The following is a 20,310-nucleotide window of genomic DNA, read 5'->3' as shown; positions in this document are numbered from 1 at the left end:
GTGTTGCTTTCCCCGTCGTTTACTTCCCTGAAGCTTCACAGACCTCCTCTTTGTTACCAGAAGGCCCCAAGCCCTTTTCCAGTGGGGGCTTTTGCTCACCTTCTTCCTTTTCCTGGATCATTCTTTCTCCTCCTGTTATGAATTGTCCGATTTCTACAATGCTTCAGATTTAGCTTGAATGTAATTTTTTCAGAGTTTCAGAGGGCTCTCCTAGCCCCCAGCTAAATTAGGTTTCCTGGCTGTGTTCTCCTGTAACATCTTTTTTTTTTTTTTAACTTTTTATTTTATATTGGAGTATAGTTGATCAACAATGTTGTGTTAGTTTCAGGTGTACAGCAGAGTGATTCAGTGATACATATACATGTATCTATTCTTTTTCAAATTCTTTTCCCATTTAGGTTGCTCCTGTAACATCTTACTTTAGCACTTCTGCCATTTGAAATTATGTTCACAGCTGATTATTTTTTTATTTTTATTTTTTTTGCGGTACGCAGAGCTCTCACTGTTGTGGCTTCTCCCGTTGCGGAGCACAGGCTCCGGACGTGCAGGCTCAGCGGCCATGGCTCACGGGCCTAGCCGCTCCGCGGCATGTGGGATCTTCCTGGACCGGGGCACGATCCTGTGTCCCCTGCATTGGCAGGCAGACTCTCAACCACTGCGCCGCCAGGGAAGCCCCACAGCTGATTATTTATTTAATGCTGTGTCTTAACGCCAGACTTTTAGCTCCATGAAGGCAGGCACCATGCCTGTTTTGTTCAGGACCTTACACCCTGTATGTGGCACAAAGTAGGCACTTAGTAAATACTTGTTGAAGCTCTAAGAAACCGTGCTGTGAGTGGAATGATCTCAGTGACCCACCACTGGGAGGTATTGTCTGTATTGCCAAAGTGCCACTAGAGGAGTGTTGATCAGGACTGAATGGCAAGTAGGTTAAGTGTCAATCTACAGTATAACAGGTATTGTATGACTGTATCTGTGTACACAAGTCTTCTATAGATGTATACATATGTATATCTAAATGTATGGAGGAAGGTTTGGAGGGATATTTAAAAACCTCAATTCAGTGGTTAACTTGGGAGAGGGAAGTATGAGCCGTGAAGGGATACTTGGTACTTTGATTTCCATATTATTATAATTTTTTTATAGTGAAAGGTTTTCACTTGTGTAATTCATTTTAAAAAAGGTAGATCTGGCTTAAAAACAGTTTCTGCTGTAGGAGCCCAGTGGGATGAGACAGCATCAGGGGAAATTTTTATTAGTATTAGGAGAAAACACAGACATTGGAATAGAAGATTGAAGAAACGGACTTGGGGAAGAATGAAATTCAAAAGAGAGCATCTTTGTCACTTTGTGCCCTTCCTGGTGTAGGTTTATCATCAGGACTCTTTGTGTGAGTATATACTTTATATTGTAGGAGTGACAGAACTTTCAATAGCATTCCTGGGAAAGAATATAAAATTTATTTTACTGTGAATTGGATAGTGGATACTGACCATGGCCAACAGTGGATTCAGAGCTCTAAATAGACAATATCTATCTATCTGTCTCCCTATCTGTCTCCCTATCTATCTATCTATGTCATCTTTTTACCATAAAGAAATGGGCAATAAATGTATTTAGCATTTGTGAATAGTACAAAGCTCTTTTTTCATTGGCTCTTTTTTGCCCTCAGTAAATCTGTGAGGAATGTTTTTATAATCATCCTTTTAAAATTTTTTTAAAAACATGTGAGGACATAAATCTCAGAGAGATTAAGTAACACATTCAGGGTTACTTAGCTGATACGTTGTGGAGAACAGGACTGGATCCCAGGTCTTCTCTACCAGATATTATTTATTTATTTTTCAAGAAAGCATTGGCCAGAAAAAGATAGGAATCACTTATTAATATAGTATACTGTGAAACAGGTGTTTTGGCCATCTACATTTGTGAAACATCTTTAGATATGGTAGTAAGAAAACCCATTTACTGGATAGATTTCAGAAATTTCTTAGGCAGTTGAGACTAAAACTTAAACATCAGGAAGAGGTCAGTATTAGAAGTCATTCAGAAAAAGTAGCTGTCTAAAATAACAATATTTTCTAGGCAGTAAGTTACTACAAATGAGCTGGCTCTCAGTGTTGTAGATAATTTGACAAGAGCTTGTAGATGTCTACAAATTAAAGACTAAACAATTTCATAGTTGGAACTGGGGCAGAAGTTAAACACATGTAGTTATTTTATTGTCTGTCACTGATTCATTCTTTGACCTAAATTCTCAGACTCCTTCATATTTTTTTTTTGCTTTTTTCCATTATTCAAGTTATTGAACAGTTGGAAGCTTAAGTGATGTTGCACATTTTAACTAAAAGTATGTAACTATTGGCATTCTGGAATGATTTCTTATAGCACAGCCCTGTGTATTTATTTAATTTTTCCTAAGAGTAGTATTGATTATATTTTTGGATAATAAAAATGTCTTTAGGAGTTGTTATTGGCAGGTTTTTATAAATACACTAGTCTCCCTTTATCCATGGGAGATATGTTCCAAGAACCTCCAGTGATGCTTGAAACCACAGATAGTACTGAGCTCCATATATACTTATGATAAAGTTTAATTTATAAATTAGGCACAGTAAGAGATTAACAGCAACAATAATAAAAGAGAACAATTATAACAATATACGGTAAAAAAGTTATGTGACTGTGGTCTCTCTTTCAAAATATCTTGTACTGTTAAGTACCCTTTGTCTTCTTAAGATGATGGGAGATGATCAAACGCCTACATGATTAGGTGAAGTGAGGTAAATGGTACAGGAATTGTGACTTAGTGTTAGGCTACTAATGACCTGATGGTTGGTCAGGAGGAGGACCATCTGCTTCAGGTGGTCCTGGATCACTGAGCCCTGATGATGTCAGCAGTTGGATGTCAGGAACAGACTGTGACATGGCTGGGGATTCCTGATGGGACAGCCCGAGATCTCAGAAAGGGCATGAAACTTAAATCTTATGAGCTGTTTATTTCTGGAATTTCCCATGTAATATTTTCAGACTTCGACCGTTGGTAACTGAAACCTTGGAAAGGAAAACTGCATTTAAGGGGGGACTACTATATATTTATTATATCCATCTTTGTACATATTTGTGTAAGAAACAAAAGACTGTGTAATCAGAAGGGATTCTGGGGACCAAATAGTTCAAATGGAGAATTGAGAGTCCAGGTAGATTGGCAGAATTGCAGAGGTATCAGGTCTTTAGTCATGAGTTCAGGACGCAGCAGGCCACTACTTTAGGTGTGGAGGCCTAGGATTTAGAACTGAGCTATACTATCTTTAGACTTCCTAAAAAATTATGACTTACTGCCACAGATTATGCCAGCAGTCATATTATAAGATTGGGTGACCCCTCCAAACTGGATCATCAAATTAGTTAGTATCTTCTTAAAAGGAATGAATCCAAGAACATGTTGGAGCTACATCTGGATGCAAATGAAGTAGTGTTACAAATTCTGAGCAGACAGATAGATAATCCAATGATAAATTTTAAGCAGTGAGCTATATTGATATTATTGTCAACTTAGCAGGGATATCAAAAGAACACTTGGCAAGGAGTAAATAGTGTTTGTTACTGTAGTGGGAAAACCAAAGGGAATAGAGAGATTGGGGGACATCAAAGTAAAGCAGTTTATCTTTATGGTCAAGGACCTTCAGCATTTAAAGGATATTTAGATAAATGTTTCTCAGACTGTCTTTGGTGAAGGACTAGAGTTTTAAAAAAAGTCCAGTCTGTCACCAACTGATACTTTTCTAAAATATAATAAGAAAGAATTACTAGAAAAATGAAATATTTATATTAAATTCTTCTTTATATTAGATTCATCAAAATTAAAACTACTCTTATAAATTGCTCTAAAAGTTTCTAAATTCTTACTCTCAGTATCTGTGCTTGTCTCATCATGGATTAGTAATAGTTTATAGTCTAGTACTGGTCCATGGGCCCCACTTTGAGTGTCACTATTCAGAGGATTTCTACATTCTGACAGTCCCGGAGTTGGCCTTTTTGAGAATTCTATCTGAGGGGTGAGACAGTGTAGTACATTAGTGATAAGTAATTCCTAGCTACACATTGCATAATCTGAGATACTGGTTTCTTTTTCGTTTGAAACAAATACAGTAGAACAAATATGGTAGAAGGTTATAAGAATGAAGACTTCTCTCAAAACTTTCAGTTAGTTGGTTTAGTAAAAATTCAGACAAAGCATGATTACTTTGTTTGTGTATTCTACATATAGACCAAAGAAGCATGACTTTTGAGTAAGGAGAGAATGTTTACAATATAGTCTTTTTTGGGGAAACCTTCTTCCTTTATTCCTGCGCATTTTAAAGATCAAACATTTTAGGACTTCCCTGGCCGCCCAGTGGTTAGGACTCTACGCTTCCACTGCAGGGGGTGCGGGTTTGAGCCCTGGTGGGAGAACTAGGATCCCGTATGCTGTGCGGCACGGCACCCCACCCCCACCAAAAAAAAAAAAAAAATTAAACATTTTTTGCTATTTGCTTGTTAAAGCTATATATGGATTTATATTTTCTAAGTTGATAAACATCTTAACACTATGCCAGTGACTTGGGTGGCATTTCACTTTTTCTGTCAAAACTGATGATTTTTATTGACTGGGCTGGGCACATTAAGTCAATTTTTATTATATTGTTTTTTGTTAAAATGTCAACATTTGCCATTTCAGGTTGTTTAATGTAGTTCATGGTAGAATTCATTTTTTTATAAAAACTTAATAAAGAACTGGTGTTGGCTTTTTAAGTCATGTTATAGTATAATATTGTCTTAATCTAGTCTAGAGTTAACAGAATTTCAGGATTGGAAGGCATTAAACCCTAACAACCACCATGTGATATATTAGCCCCTTCTAACAACCACCATGTGATATATTAGCCCCTTCTTAGCTTCCCTGCTAAGCGCCTGTCCAGGCTGTGCCTGAGTATCTCCAGTCACAGGGAAACTCCATGAGTCCCAAGGCCACTTATTGGGCAGCTGTGCTGTTAGAAAGTGCTTTTGTGTCACTTCTACATCTTGACACAGTATGGAACAAGCAATGAATCCTCGATGCAACAGTACTTCACATAAATGAAGATAGCTGTCACGTTTTGTATTTTTCTCTTCTGCAGGCTGACACATAGCCTTTGCTTATACCATGTGATTTGTGTCCTTTTACCATTCTTTTTGGCTTTTCTGAATGTGATCCAGTTAGTCTCTCTACTTCTCAAAGTGTAATACCTAGAGCTGAATGACGTGTTTGAGGGATGGTTTTAACCAGTGTGGAGTACAGTACTGTTATCTTCATTTTTCTGGAAATTATATTCTCTGAGGTTGTATTGGACAGAGCTTTGTGTTGCAAACCATTGGCAGGTTGTAACCCATTGGTGTGTTATAAAATCATTTTAGTGGGTCTCGATCTACATTAAAAAAATATGAAATAGGATAGAATTGAATAAAAAATATCAGTGCATTTCATGTAGTAGAGCTAAGTATTACAGAAAAATGTTTCAATTTGTATATATAGACACATAGACACTCGTGTATACACACGTACCCATATATGTACATATATACTCAGCGCATGTGTGTGTAGTGAGTGGTGGTACAAAGTGGTGATATATAAGTTTCTTACTGTGTATCAGAAAGGTGTGAAAGCCTCTGGTCTAGACCAGAGGCTTCCCCTCCTTGTTTTTCTCTGATGGCTCCTGTTCTCTTCCGGCTCTGCCACCACTTACATCCTCCAGCTGATATTCTTCTCTTTCTTCCCCTGTGGGTCCTGCTGTGCAATATGAGGGGCATCCTGGGCTCCATTAGATTTGACTTGGGACCTGGGAAAATCATTTTACTGCTCTGATTCAATTTCTGCACGATGGGACCCCCTCTGATAATTTTTGTCTGTGGAATAAAGAAGGCATAGTAATGAGGTGAGGGGGTCAATTGAAGATTTTTTTTTTGCTTGTTTGCTTTAAATTCTGAAAATTATTACCCAAGCAAAATTAAGGCTTTAATGAATACAGTGTTTGAGATAGACTTTCCTTCTCCATATTTCTGGTTCTGCAATTTGTGCTTTTGAATACTCCTAACAGTAATTACGTACTCTGTACCAGGCCCTGTTCTAAGCATTTTATATCTATCAAGTCAGTGGATCCTCATAACAGCTCCATGGAGTGTGACTATCATCCCCATTTTACAGATGAGGAAACCAAGGAAGAGACCGATTATTTAACCTGCACGAGGCTTTAAAATTCATAGTGTATAACAATTGTATCTCAAATGGCAATCTAAGAAAAAAATCCTCTAAAACCACCTACACCTGAAATCCGTGGATGGCACATTTGTCCCATTATCTTGTAGTTCCAGATATGCTCATATAGCAGATGCTAAGTTTTTTCATAATCACTTAAAGAGAAGAATTTGAGAATTTAAAAAACTTTTCTTTCATCTTTGGAAAGCACCTCTCACCAGCAGGAAAGGGAATCCTTTAATGATACTTCAGAATCTATTAACTCTCCCGCTTCCCTCCGCTCTCCCATTCTCTCTCCCCTTCTCCATTTTTACCTCCACTGTGTTGTCTGTTTCCACTGCAGTTCACTCTTCTACTTTTTCTTGTTTTTTCTTCTCTCTGTCCTCCCCTGTCCCCTACCAGTTTTCCATTTATTCTTTTCTGTACCCTGCCTTTGCACTGTTCATGTTCACTCAAATTTATTTATTTATTTAAATTTTTATTTTATACTGGAGTATAGTTGATTAACAATGTTGTGTTAGTTTCAGTTGTACAGCAAAGTGATTCAGTTATACATATACATGTGTGTATTCTTTTTCAAATTCTTTTCCCATTTGGGTTATTACAGAATATTGAGCAGAGTTCCCTGTGCTATACAGTAGGTTCTTGTTGGTTATCTATTTTAAATATAGCAGTGTTCAAATTTATTTTTTATAAGAAGTAATATACTGAGCACCTAGTAAGTGTGGAGATACAAACAAATAAAACGAATATCATGAATATCAGTAAGAGAAAGATCAAAGCTCTGCTAGTTCATTCCCTTGAGAACGTGAGCCACTGGAGCATGCCAAGATAAATACTCTCCAGTCCTTTCCTGTAAGGAGCAGGAATTGAGATTGGGATTTAGCATATAGGTTATAAACGGTATAAAATATAAAGCAGAGTTCAGAGAATAGGGAATACATCCATTTAGGTCATGTTTGGGGTCAAGGAATGAAAATGGTGGCCTAAAACTGTTACAGGAATATTTTTATTGAACAAATTAAGTGTTTTATATAAAAATAGCTTTTTCTAAAATTATGTTGTACATTAGTTGTAAAAAATAGTATGTAAGTTGGCCTTGTCCCTGGGGATTTCTATAATTTTTTTTTTTTTTTTTTTTTTTTGGTGATATGCGGGCCTCTCACTGTTGTGGCCTCTCTGGTTGTGGAGCACAGGCTCCGTACGCGCAGGCTCAGCGGCCATGGCTCACAGGCCCAGCCTCTCCACGGTATGTAGGATCTTTCCGGACCGGGGCACGAACCCGTGTCCCCTGCATCGGCAGGCGGACTCTCAACCACTGCGCCACCAGGGAAGCCCTGTAATATTTTTTAATGTAAGAATCACCAGCATTCCCACAGTTGGAATAGGAATCCGTCCAGGACATTTATGTAATTTGTTTCAACTTTGATATGACCTTGGGGTACACTTGTCCTCTCCGGCTCCACTTGCTCACCTGTACTATATATGCAGTAGTTTTCAGGTGCCTCCTGTGTGCCACCAGGTAGGCTGCTGAGCATTAAGGGATCCAAGGTTTAATGTACTCTAGTTTATTATAGAGCTTTTGTTTTAGCAGAGCATCTGTCTCCTTGGTTTTGCCCTATTTAAGGACACTTGCAGGTACTTATTTTTCCTTCCTCTCTCTTGATCAGATCCAATTAATTCTTAGAGCCCGGGTTCCAGTGAACCTTCCTTGACTACCTGCTGAAAGTGGTTTCTCTGCTGTCTCAACTCCTATTGTGCTTATTTTCTTTAACCGCTAATTTGGCAATTAATCATGTTAATTGCTTTGTGACTTGTATCTATTGTTGTCTTGAATTGTTATTTAACTTGTGCCTTGTTTGACTTTCACAGGTTTGATTTTTGTCTTCTGATTATACAGTTCAAGGTTCTTGAGAATAGAGACTCCTTTCTGTAACTCTTACAGCAGTGATCTTTTTTGATTATGTACCTCAAATAATTTGATTATGAACCCCTAATACATGCATATTTATTTAATTATAAAACATACTTGTATATTATAAAACATATATGACATATATTAAAAAGAATGATATACACACTATTACTGTATATAAAGTAGGTAATCGAGAAGGACCTACTGTATAGCACAGGCAACTCTACTCAGTATTCTGTAATAACCTATATGGGAAAGAATCTGAAAAAAGATATATGTATATGTATAACTGAATCACTTTACTGTACACCCAAAACTAGCACAACATTGTTAATCAACTATACTCCAATATAAAATAAAAATTTAAAAAATGATATAAAATGAAATAAGCACTACTGTAAACATAATTTACGTAATTTTAATATGGCATTTTCACTTGTCATACCTGAAAAAGTAATCTTTTTAAACTCAGGGCACATGAACAACTACATGGGAACTGAAAGAGAGTGCCAGGGTCAATCTGTATACTACATATTGGTAAGGATTAATTTCTCTCTCTCTGTCCATATATATATACACATGTACATATACATATATTGCATATATATATACACACACACATACATATACATATATATGCATACACACACACACACACACACACACTCTTTTCCCCTAAGTTTTTATTCCTGCATCCTAGTGCGTTGTCTTACATACTCACTTGAAGACAGACCATGGACCATTGACCTGTTAGGTGTAACACTTTATATAGTTATCTTAGTAATAATGTTCAACAAATACTTATAAATTGATTTGGAGTAAGGAAATGTGTATCCCCAATCACATATTTTTGGAAATGTTTCCATAAGAGTTAAGAAAAATTCAATTAAAGAAGAGGTGAAGGGCTTCCCTGGTGGCGCAGTGGTTGAGTCTGCCTGCCGATTCAGGGGACACGGGTTCGTGCCCCGGTCCGGGAAGATCCCACATGCCGCGGAGCAGCTGGGCCCGTGAGCCATGGCCGCTGAGCCTGCGCGTCTGGAGCCTGTGCTCCGCAACGGAAGAGGCCACAGCAGTGAGGGGCCCGCGTACCGCCCCCCCCCCAAAAAAAGAGATGAAGATCATGAAAACAGCTGTTTCAAAATGATTTAGTATTATGTGAAAGGAAAATGTGAAGTTTCATAAGCACTTTTTCATAAGTTTATTGACCATTTGGATCTCCTTTTTTTTTTTTTTTTTTTTTTTTTTTTGCCGTACGCGGGCCTCTCACTGTTGTGGCCTCTCCCGTTGCGGAGCACAGGCTCCGGATGCGCAGGCTCAGCGGCCATGGCTCACACGGGCCCAGCCGATCTGCAGCATGTGGGATCTTCCCGGACCGGGGCACGAACCCGTGTCCCCTGCATTGGCAGACGGACTCTCAACCACTGCATCACCAGGGAGACCCCTGGATCTCCTTTTATGAAGTGCTCCTTTGGGTCTGCTAACTTAGTTATCTTTTTCTTATTAACACTACAGGAGTTCTTTATATGGTCAGGATATGAGCCCTTAATCAATTTTATATGTTGCAGACATCATCTCTCACTCTGTGGCTTGTCTTTCACTCCCTTAATGGTGTTTTTTGATGAACAGGAGATCTAATATTAAGGTGATCCTGTTTACCCATCTTTTCCCTTATAGTTAGTGCTTTTGGGGAATTTTTGTTCACCCCAAGTTCTTGAAGATATTCTTACATTATCTCTCTCCATCCCAAGTTATCTTCTAAAAATATTTTTCTTCACTGTTTACATTCAGAGCTTCAATCCACTTAGACTTGATTTTTGTGGAATATTACAAGGGTAGGGATCAGGTTTCATATTTTTCACTGTAAGTATACCCAGTCGACCCAGCACCATTTATCGAAAACAATTTCCTTTCCTTACTTCTGTGTAAAGATGCCTTTGTCATAAATCAACTGTCCAGATATGTGAGGATCTTTCTCTGGAGTCTCTATTCTGTTGCACTGTTCTATTTGTCTGTCTTTGTACCAATGTCATTATTTTAATGATTTATAGTAATTTTTGATATCCAATAGAGTAAGTTCTCCTACTGCGTTTTTTTCCTTATTGTGGTAAAATATAACATAAAATTTACTATTTTATCCATTTTTAAGTTTACAATTCAGTGGCATTAAGTATATTCAGATTGTTGTGCAGTCATCATCACCATCCATCTCTAGAACTTTTTCATTTTGCAAACCTGAAACTCTGTACCCAGTAAACACTATTTCTCCTTTCCCCTCATCCCCTGGCAACCATCATTCTGTTTTCTGTCTTTTTGAATTTGACTACTCTAGGTACCTCATATAAATGTTATCATACAGTGTTTGTCCTTTTGTGACTGGCTTATTTCACTTAGTATAATATCTTCAAGGTTTATCCATGTTGTAGCATATGTCAAAATTTCCTTGCTTTTTATTGATTGATTGATTTTGGCTGCATCGGGTCTTAGTTGTGGCACGCAGGATCTTTCGTTGCGGTGGGCAGGCTCTTTGTTGTGGCGCACAGGCTTCTCTCTAGTTGTGGTGTGTGGGATTCAGAGCGTGTGGGCTCAGTAGTTGTGGCACGCAGACTCTCTAGTTGTGGCACGAGGGCTCAGTTGCCCCGTGGCATGTGGGATCTTAGTTCCCTGACCAGGGTTCGAAACCCTCTGCATTGGAAGGCAGATTCTTAACCACTGGACCACCAAGGAAGTCCCAAAATTTCCTTTCTTCTTAAGGCTGCTGAATAACATTCCATTATATGTATATATTACATTTTGTTTATCCATTCCTCAGTCGGTGGATACTTGGGTTGCTTCCACCTTTTGGTTATTGTAAATAATTCTCTCAAGTTTTCTTCTTCAAGAGAATCTGGTCTATTCTTGGTTCTTAACATTCCATTTAGAATCTGCCTTTCAGGTTTCAGATCAACCTAAGGAGAACTATCATCTTGTCATTATGTTTCTTTTAATCTGTTAACACGATATCTATGTTCATTTTTTATTTTCTTCTTAATAATAGCTTTCTAAATAGTGTTCTTGTGCATCTTTTGTGACATTTGTTTCTATGTATTTGATTGTTTGATGTTATTTTCGATGGCATCTTTCTAAAAGTTTTTATTTTTTAACTGATTGTTGATGGTATATAGATGTACATATACAGTATACAGTTGATTTTTGTTGTATGTTCTTTGTCTAGCAACTTTACTAAACTCACATATTATTTCCAATGATGCAGATGAAGATTTTAAAAGCTTTCTACATGCAGTCATATTATCTGCAAATAAGTATAGTTTTATTTCTTCCTTTCCAATATTTATATCCTTATTTCCCCATGCTACATACTGTGTACTAGCCGGGACCTCCAGTACAGTGTTAAGTAAAAGTAGTAAGAAAGGATATCCTTGTCTGATTCTCTATCTCAAAGGGAAAATTTTAACATTTTGTTACTAAGTATGATGTTGCTGTAGGTTTTGGGTAGATGGCCTTTATCATATTAAGGTAGTTTCTTTTTTTAAAAAAATTACTTATTTTATTTATTTTTGTCTGCATTGGGTCTTCGTTGCTGCACGTGGGCTTTCTTTAGTTGCGGCGAGCAGGAGCTACTCTTCATTGCGGTGCACAGGCTCCTCATTGCAGTGGCTTCTCTTGCTGCGGAGCATGGGCTGTAGGCACGCAGGCTTCAGTAGTTGTGGCACACAGGCTCAGTAGTTGTGGCTCTTAGGCTCTAGAGCGCAGGCTCAATAGTTGTGGCGCACGGGCTTAGTTGGGCCGCAGCACGTGGGATCTTCCTGGACCAGGGCTCGAACCTGTGTCCCCTGCATTGGCAGGTGTATTCTTAACCACTGTGCCACCAGGGAAGCCCCAGAAGTTTCTTTTTTTGGTCCTTGTTTTCAAAGAGTTTTAAAAATCATAAATGGATATTTAATTTTATCAAACACTTATCCTGCACTTATTGAGATAATCCTCTTAATTTTCTTTTTTATTCTGTTAGCAGAGTGAATTAAATGCACGTATTAGAAAAGAAGAAAGGTTGGACAGTAATGAGCTAAGCATCTATCTCAGAAAGTTAAAGGATTCCCCCCCTCCTAGTTAACTGCTAAAAATAGTATTTGAGCCCATCATTCCTACTGAAATCATATTGCAATTTAAACCACATTTTTGCTATAGGAACACCTACTAAGATTTAAAAATACTCCCTACTCTAAAGTAGAGTTGAAATCTCTCATTTATAAATGGAGATATAGCATGGAAACTGAGAATAACAGTTGATGCCACATGAACTGGCAAACACATATTTTTGAATATTTTAATTTTATAATTTTTAAAACATTCTGGGCTGACTCACTTATTCTGGTAATGGCATTTTGGATTCCTATGCTAAGAATTAAATCTATCACTTTCTAGTAGGGCCCAGAAATAGATTTTAGGCTTTAGAGATGTAGAGGATGTATTTGGTATATCAGGAACATCATATGTCATCAAGTAGGTAGTTTCATTCTCCTGGATAATGATCTAAAACAGCGGTCCCCAACCTTTTTGGCACCAGGGACAAGTTTCGTGGAAGACAGTTTTTCCATGGACGGGGGAGGGGGGATGGTTCAGGTGGTAATGCAAGCCATGGGGAGCGGCAAATGAAGCTTCTCTCGCTCACCCACTGCTCACCTCCTGCTGTGAGGCCCGGTTCCTAACAGGCTGCAGACCGGTACTGGTCCGCAGCCTGGGGGTTGGAGACCCCTGATGTAAAACATCTACTTCAGTGTGATTTTGCTGCCTCCTTTTACCAATTTTAATTCATGAGTCTTCTTGTAGAAAGGCGTAAGACTTGACCTAGTGGGTTTTGATATAGTCAACTTAGACGTACCATAATTCCCTTCCAAGACTGAGGGTGAAAGATTCTGTGAATCAGAGGTTCAGATGCCTTCACAGATAAAATGCCCATTTTATAGATTATTTAGATAGCTGTTAAGATATCCTACTTCCGTCTTCTAGCTTCTTTACTGCTGAATTTCAGTCTAGAAACTGATAATTTTGAAACTGATTTAGTCTGAGTGGAATTATTGTTGTTGGATTTAGTTCAGAGAAAATAAATTAATTCTGTAAGATGGAAATGTGCTGAATATCAACTAACAATAATTCACTCTAATTTATAACTTAATAGTTATTTAAAATGCAGTTATTGGTCTTTGAGCCTGTTTTTTCTTTATACTCACCTGTTATTTTAGGTTGCCAAAGCTGAAGACTTCCTTCTTAGCTGCTGTTAAATATTGTTGGTTAAGCACAAACGTCATTATCAAGAAAACAGGAAGCTATGTAGGAGAACATGCCAAATGGTGAATTAATAGTCAGGGTAAAGGAAACTGACGTAGACTCAGGGAAGGAACCCTAGACTCATCTACTTTGTTCTTTTTAGGTGGCTTGAAGAATAGAAATGGTTTGTCATTATTTTTTCCAGAAAGTATGTCAAATAATAGGTTTAGCATTAAGCTAGAAAGCATATATTTTGCATTGTCTTAAAAATGCTGATGTCTTAAATGTTGTAGAATATCTTCATATAACTTTGTTAATCAAGATTAATTCTTGGTTGTCACTCAAATCATATAAAGTGTTGTGAAATTGCCTACCTTTTCCTCTTTAGAGTGAAACTCTACTAATTTGAGTTTGATCTCAGTAATTAGGAACAAGTAATAATTTAAAGAGGATTCAAATCCAAATTTATGTTTCACTATTTATTTAAAGAGTTTGCTGAATAAATCAAGAGTGTCAATCAACATTGTAGTGCTTATTTAATCAAGTTATAAGGGCCTTGTTCCCTCTTTTGCATCATTGATTTACATGTATACAGTTCTTATTACTGAGAAATCATTTTCTTTTCATTAAAGCACATGTGGTTGGACACTTTTTGGCAACTTATTGTCACCTTTTACTTTCCAGTATTATAAGTACTTAATAAAAACACATTTGTTGAAAAGAGTTATAATTCACATTTTCCAGTAAGTCTGATGGTTTCCCCTTTAATTATTGAGAGATGATTTAGTTTGGTGGTTAAGAAAATGGGCCCTGGAGCTGGACATCCTGGGCTTGGATCCCAGCTCTGTCACTTACTAGCAAGTTGCATGTCTTCTGTATGCCTCAGTTTCCTCATCTGTAAAATGGAGATAATAATAGCATCTATTTCTGAAGGTTGCCGTGGGCTTAAATAGTTTAATCTAATTAAAGAACTTAGAACAGTGCTCGCCACATAGTAAATGCCCAACAAATGTTAGCTGTTGTTGTTATTATTATTTCTTGTGAAAACAGTAATTTTAGGTAATGACTTTAAGTTTAAATTCTGAGTTGCATGCACAACTCTTCAAAGGGAGGACCTTCCACAAATAGTCACACTTTCAGCTTTCTCAGAGGTGAGGATGAGAGCGCCTTCCCAATTCCAGTTAAATCATCAGTTTTTGTCAGGAAAAGAGCACTAGACCGGGAATCAAGTCTTACGCAAACCTTTCATTCAGCAAACCTTTATCTCCATACATAGTCGGTGGAGTAGCCACGTTCTGGACACCAGTGCTGCTGGATTCTAGAGATTTAAAGATGATTTAAAGATGCTTAGGCTTGGGCTTCCCTGGGGGCGCAGTGGATAAGAATCTGCCTGCTAGTGCAGGGGACACAGGTTTGATCCCTGGTCCAGGAAGATCCCACATGCCACGGAGCAACTAAGCCCATGCACCACAACTACTGAGCCTGTGCTCTAGAGCCGGTGAGGCGCAACTACTGAAGCCCACGCGCCTGGCGCCTGTGCTCCACAACAAGAGAAGCCACTGCAATGAGAAGCCCGTGCACCGCAATGAAGATCATTAGCCCCCACTCGCCACAACTAGAGAAAGCCTGCACACAGCAATGAAGACCTGACGCAGCCAAAAATAAATAAATAAAAATTTAAAAAAAAAAAAAAAGAAAAGATGCTTAGGCCCAGGAGAATAAGATGTGGCCAGAAGTGGAAGTGGTTTCTAATCTGCTGTCATCTGTAAAATGACAGTTTTTGAGTTTAGCTGATGATTACGATCATACAGTAACATTTCATCAGTGCTGGGTGCTTAGCACTGTGCTAGATGCTGTAGTAAGACATTTTTAAAAACTGTAAAGCAGTTCTTGGCACCAAGAATCTTAGATCTGGTAGGAAAAACAAACCACAATTAGAAAATAGATCAATAATAACACTGAGAGTCGTGATTAGATGTAAAATAAGAGATCATAGGAATGAGAGTATAAGAAGGTTATTATGCTTAGCATTTCAACGTGCCAATGGTTAGCTGCAATTTCTGTAATAAAGAACCAGAGTAAACTGCCTGATTTGTTGATAACCTGAATCCCCACTTGCATAATCTTTTTAAAAGGGAACTCAACCCACTTTGTTCTTCCCCATGTTAAACTTTAAAATCTTGAGTCCCCAGATATTGAGGTAATTAGAATTTAGTGAAAGATACATTTTTAGAGCATAGTTCATCCAAAAATCCTTTTTATGTTATAATGCCAAGATATGTGTTTTGTTCTTGTCACTGCTGTATTCCCAGTGCCCAGCACACTGCCTGACCTGTAGTAAGCACTCAAGAAGTATAGTTGAGAGGGAATTCCCTGGCGGTCTAGTGGTTAGGACTCCGTGCTTTCACTGCTGAGGGCGTGGGTTCAATCCCTGATCAGGGAACTAAGATCCCACAAGCCTCTGCTTGGCGTGGCAAAAAAAAAAAAAAAAAAAAAAAAATTAAACAAAAAAATATAGTTGAGAGACAAATTTGAAATTACATTTAAATTGTCAGCAATTTCTAAGTCATTTAAAAATTATTTTACTATTAAAAGATACTCAGTTTGGAATATTGGTTTTTTAAACCTTAGATCTAACTGTGTGTTAGGACAAGTTGCCATTATACAAATATAATTTTAATGAAGTTGGTAGCTTTTTATTTACTAGCATTTTCATACTTGTGTAAGGAAGTGCCTTTCTAGGAGAATGAACTTTCCCACTGTATTAGTTCTCTATAACTGCATTTGACTGCAGCTTCACGGGAGGCCTTACACCAGAACTGCCCTGCCAAGCCATTCCCAAACCCTGCCACATAAGAAACTGTGAGAGATAATAAATGTTACAAATGTGACATTTTGTGATATCACAATATAAAGACTTTCGTATACTTTACCTGAAGACTCTTTATAGGTAGATCATCCTGCCTTCTTTCCTTTTGAAGAGGAGTGAAGCACTTTAGAAGAAAAAGATAAATCAAGCCATCATAGCCAAGTTTCCTGAGACAAATATAAAAAGAATGTATTTAGCTTTAAAATATTTATATAATTGTAGAATAGTTCATGTTCATTATTAATCAAAACAATGCAGAAAGGTAGTTGAAGAACATTCTAAAAATCACCCCAAATCCTGCTACATTTTGGTGACGGTCCTTTTGAAACCTGTTATATACATAGGAATACACACACATTGATCTATCTTTTCCGTACGTGGAGCCATACTATCCATATGTGGTTTTCAGTATTTTTTAACCCGTGCCCTTTTTTGATTAACAGAAAAACACTCTTTGAGTGTGATTTGAAATTTCATGGTATATTAAATAACATGACCAAAACCAATTTTATTTTATTTATTTTATGTTTTTTAATAAATTTTAAAATTTTATTTATTTACTTTTGGCTGCATTGGGTCTTCATTGTTGCTCGCGGGCTTTCTCTACTTGCGGTGAGTGGGGGCTCCTCTTCTCTGCGGTGTGTGGGCTTCTCATTGTGGTGGCTTCTCTTGTCGCGTAGCACGGGCTCTAGGCTCCTGGGCTTCAGTAGTTGTGGCACACGGGCTCAGTAGTTGTGGCTTTCGGGCGCTAGAGCACAGGCTCAGTAGTTGTGATGCACGGGCTTTGTTGTTCCGCGGCATGTGGGATCTTTCCAGACCAGGGCTCGAACCCGTGTCTCCTACATTGGCAGGTGGATTCTTAACCGCTGCACCACCAGGGAAGTCCATCCAAAACCAGTTTTAGACAGAGGTAATTAAAAAAGGGGAAACATTTTAGTTTAATCTTAAAAGAACCTTTAGGTAACATGACATTGGTTTGTTTCCCATAAAGCTATTTATCCTAGGTAATATGAAAGACAGAGCATAACAAGATATTTTAAATAATTTTCTCAGTATTTAATTGGAGGAGAAGCTGACTACTTTTTAGGAGAGAGAGACCAGCTTAGCCTTTCTTGCCTCTGTTCCCTTGAACAGTTCAGTTCTTGGCCCCCAAATTTGTGTATACCTCTCAGCAAAACAGAGGCCCTACAGTTCACTGGAGATTAGTGACATAACCTGTATACTCCTGTTTGAGGAGTATTACCCCTGACACCATCCCCACTTCGAGTAAGTGATCTTTCCAACAACAGGACTCTTTTAAGGTGAGTTTTTCTTCTATCTTTTCTTCTTTTTCGTGCTGTGTTAGTGGCCTGTATAGATTGGCTGGCCCACCCATGGATCTGCCTCTGTGTCCATGTGAGACTTGGCTGACATCTCACACTTTCAGCTCTTGACTTCCCTTCTCCTTAAACGTGAGCTTCTCCGCTAGTTGTCCCTGTTGAATAAATCTTCTGGTCTCCCTTGCCACTGCTGTTTCCCTCATCCAAGTACCTAGCATCATTCTTGGCCTGAAATGGACTCGTTTCTGGTCTCCTCGTTTCCGTTTTGCCTCTTTACAGTTCCCTTTTCCATACAGTATACTGGGTAATCTTTTAAAAGCTTAGAATCAGATAATATTACTCTTCCTAAAACCTTCCTTTGTGCTTAGAGTAAAACCTGGATCAACCGCCACCACTTCCAAGGCTCTGCGTGGTCTGTCCCTTGCTTAATCTCTTGTCCTAATCTTTTGCTGTTTTCTCTCTCAGTCACTCTGCTCTAGCCGCATTGCCCAGACTTAGCAAGATTCCTTCCCCCAGAAATATCAAACTTGTTCCTGCCTTCACGCCTTTGCACCAGCTGTTTCCTCTAGCTGGAACGCTCTTCCCCAGAGCTTTCATGGTTGGCCCCTTCGTGTTATTCAGGTTTCGGATTTCACCTCCTCCAGGGGTCTTCCCCAGTCTTCCAGTGTAATGTGGCTCCTGTTTTATTGCAGCTCGCTGTTTTATTTTCTTCATCACATTTAGCAATCTTAAACCATCTTTGTGTGTTTGTCTCTTTTTTTATCATTTCTCCGTCCCTCGCTAGAATTTAATTATCGTGAGACTGTAGCTCTTGTCTGTCTTGTCCACCCTGTATTCCTAACACATAGAACAATGTTCAGTAAATCTTATCTAAGTGAAAAGAATCAGTGAGTGAATCACGCAGGTGGAGGAATGTATTTTTCTACACCCTGAGGTGGCTGGAACCAGCCCTTCAAGTAGGAAGGGAGGAAGGTGAAGAGGCAGAGCACAAAAGCACTTTCCTAGTCATGGTTAAGGCATAAAGTGAATAATATAAAGTGTGGCCCCACCGTGAATGTAAGAATCTAGAAACCTAATTCACATTGAAGAAGGATGAGTTATTCAAACAAACCAGAATCAGATTAATCCTGAGGATTTCCTGTACTATTAATAACTTCAGTCATTAAGTGGTGTAGGTAATTTGATGATCTTCAAGACCCCAAAAGACACTTGATTGAATATTTTTTAAAAAAATCATTTAAAAACATTGCTGGTTGAGTATAAGAGAAAAAATTCTTAGTGTTGCTTATAGGGTCATTTCTGTCCCTTTGTATTTTATAATGCGAAAATTTATGTGTTTCCCATAAACGTTTTCAAAGAACTACTATGTTGTGAGCTAGAAAAGATTATACTATAAGAGAAATATTTTAGTACCTTTAATAAAATGTGCCCTGAAGAATTTTTTATATTGAAAGGTAAAGGAGACTGTGTTCTTAAAACCTGTAAAACATTAAAGTAGATTACTCTGCAATGACTAGTGCAATTTTGTTTAGTTTATAAACTAATATTTTTATTGGCCCCTAAAGGTAAAGAGGAATAATCAACCTAGTGATTTATGTTAAATACATTAAAGTTTCTGTCTGCTTCTTTTCTCTTTCACATTCAAATAGTTTTGGGAAAAAGTAATAGTTAATCTGAGATCTGAGTTAGTTTTTCTTCGAGCCAGCACTTCTTAAATTTAGTTTCAAATGACTGTTGCCCTTCAAAGTGGCCATCTCGGAAAGTTGTACATTTGTTCTAACAATGCTTCCATTCCTTAAACTACTTTTGTAGGTTCTTTTTCAGAAATGTTTCATAGGCAGTTTTGGAATTATGAATGAAAATTAGCCTTCTTTACAAATTAAAAACCTTGCTTTTTTTTGACTAAATGAAGACATACAACTTCCTTGACTGACTTCATATTAATATTTTATTAATTTATGAAGCCAATACTGCTGTTATGCAGTTGAAGTTATGACTCAGAAGATTATGAGAGATATCTTACAAAGTAAATCTCTGTAAAGAACAAAGAGTACTGTATAACTTTGTGAAGTAATAGATTAAAAAAAAAAACAAGCTGTTGAGACCTGGGTGACTAACTCACCCCCCTTTTAGATTTGCATTTTATCTGAAACTGAGTGCAGTGCATTGTGCTCTGCTACAGATGTAAGTTATGGGGTGCCAAATCTAGAGGAAGCGCCTTATTTTCGGGAAAAGAGAGAAAACCATCTGGTACCAGAAAAAGACCACAAGTGGGCTCTTTTTAGTACTAACTGAGTGAAAACCAAGAGTCTATATTTAAAATATGACCATAAAACTACTCTTCTTTTACAGCTCTTGACATCAAAGACTACAGACCTGTTTTGGATCATATACCTGTTTTCAAAGTCGAGATACACTTCTTTGAGAGAAGTAGTTGATGCAGTGTTGGTATTTATTTTTAGAAGGCATATAGGTTTTATTGTGGGAGAAATGAATTATTTGTTTAAGTGCAAGTCTTGCTGTGTCTTGGCCTCCATGACCATTAAGGGCTTTTATTTTGTTCTATAAGCCAGTGTTTTAATCGTTTGTCTTTAAGGATCACTTTTTATTAACTTATTAAATATTGTAAATATGCGGGATTTTAAGAAACTCTTTTCTTCTCTTTCTTTTT

The 20,310-nt window shown here is 37.8% G+C and overlaps 1 protein-coding gene and 1 pseudogene across 9 annotated transcripts in view; both read left to right on the top strand.

Annotated features, from left to right (window-relative positions):
- Nucleotides 1-20,310, top strand: part of BABAM2 (BRISC and BRCA1 A complex member 2) — a 462,266-nt gene that overhangs the window by 48,743 nt on the left and 393,213 nt on the right. The window lies entirely within an intron of this gene.
- LOC149747790 (mitochondrial import receptor subunit TOM6 homolog pseudogene) overlaps nucleotides 1-20,310 on the top strand; it is a 37,378-nt pseudogene extending 17,068 nt beyond the window's left edge.

Source organism: Delphinapterus leucas, chromosome 13, assembly GCF_059928025.1.
Source record: "Delphinapterus leucas isolate spDelLeu-1000000601 "Yukka" chromosome 13, BTC_Dleu_Yukka2, whole genome shotgun sequence".
Classification (NCBI taxonomy): Eukaryota; Metazoa; Chordata; class Mammalia; order Artiodactyla; family Monodontidae; genus Delphinapterus; species Delphinapterus leucas.
The sequence above is the reverse complement of the archived record's forward strand: the minus strand, read 5'-3'. Positions and strand labels throughout refer to the sequence as shown.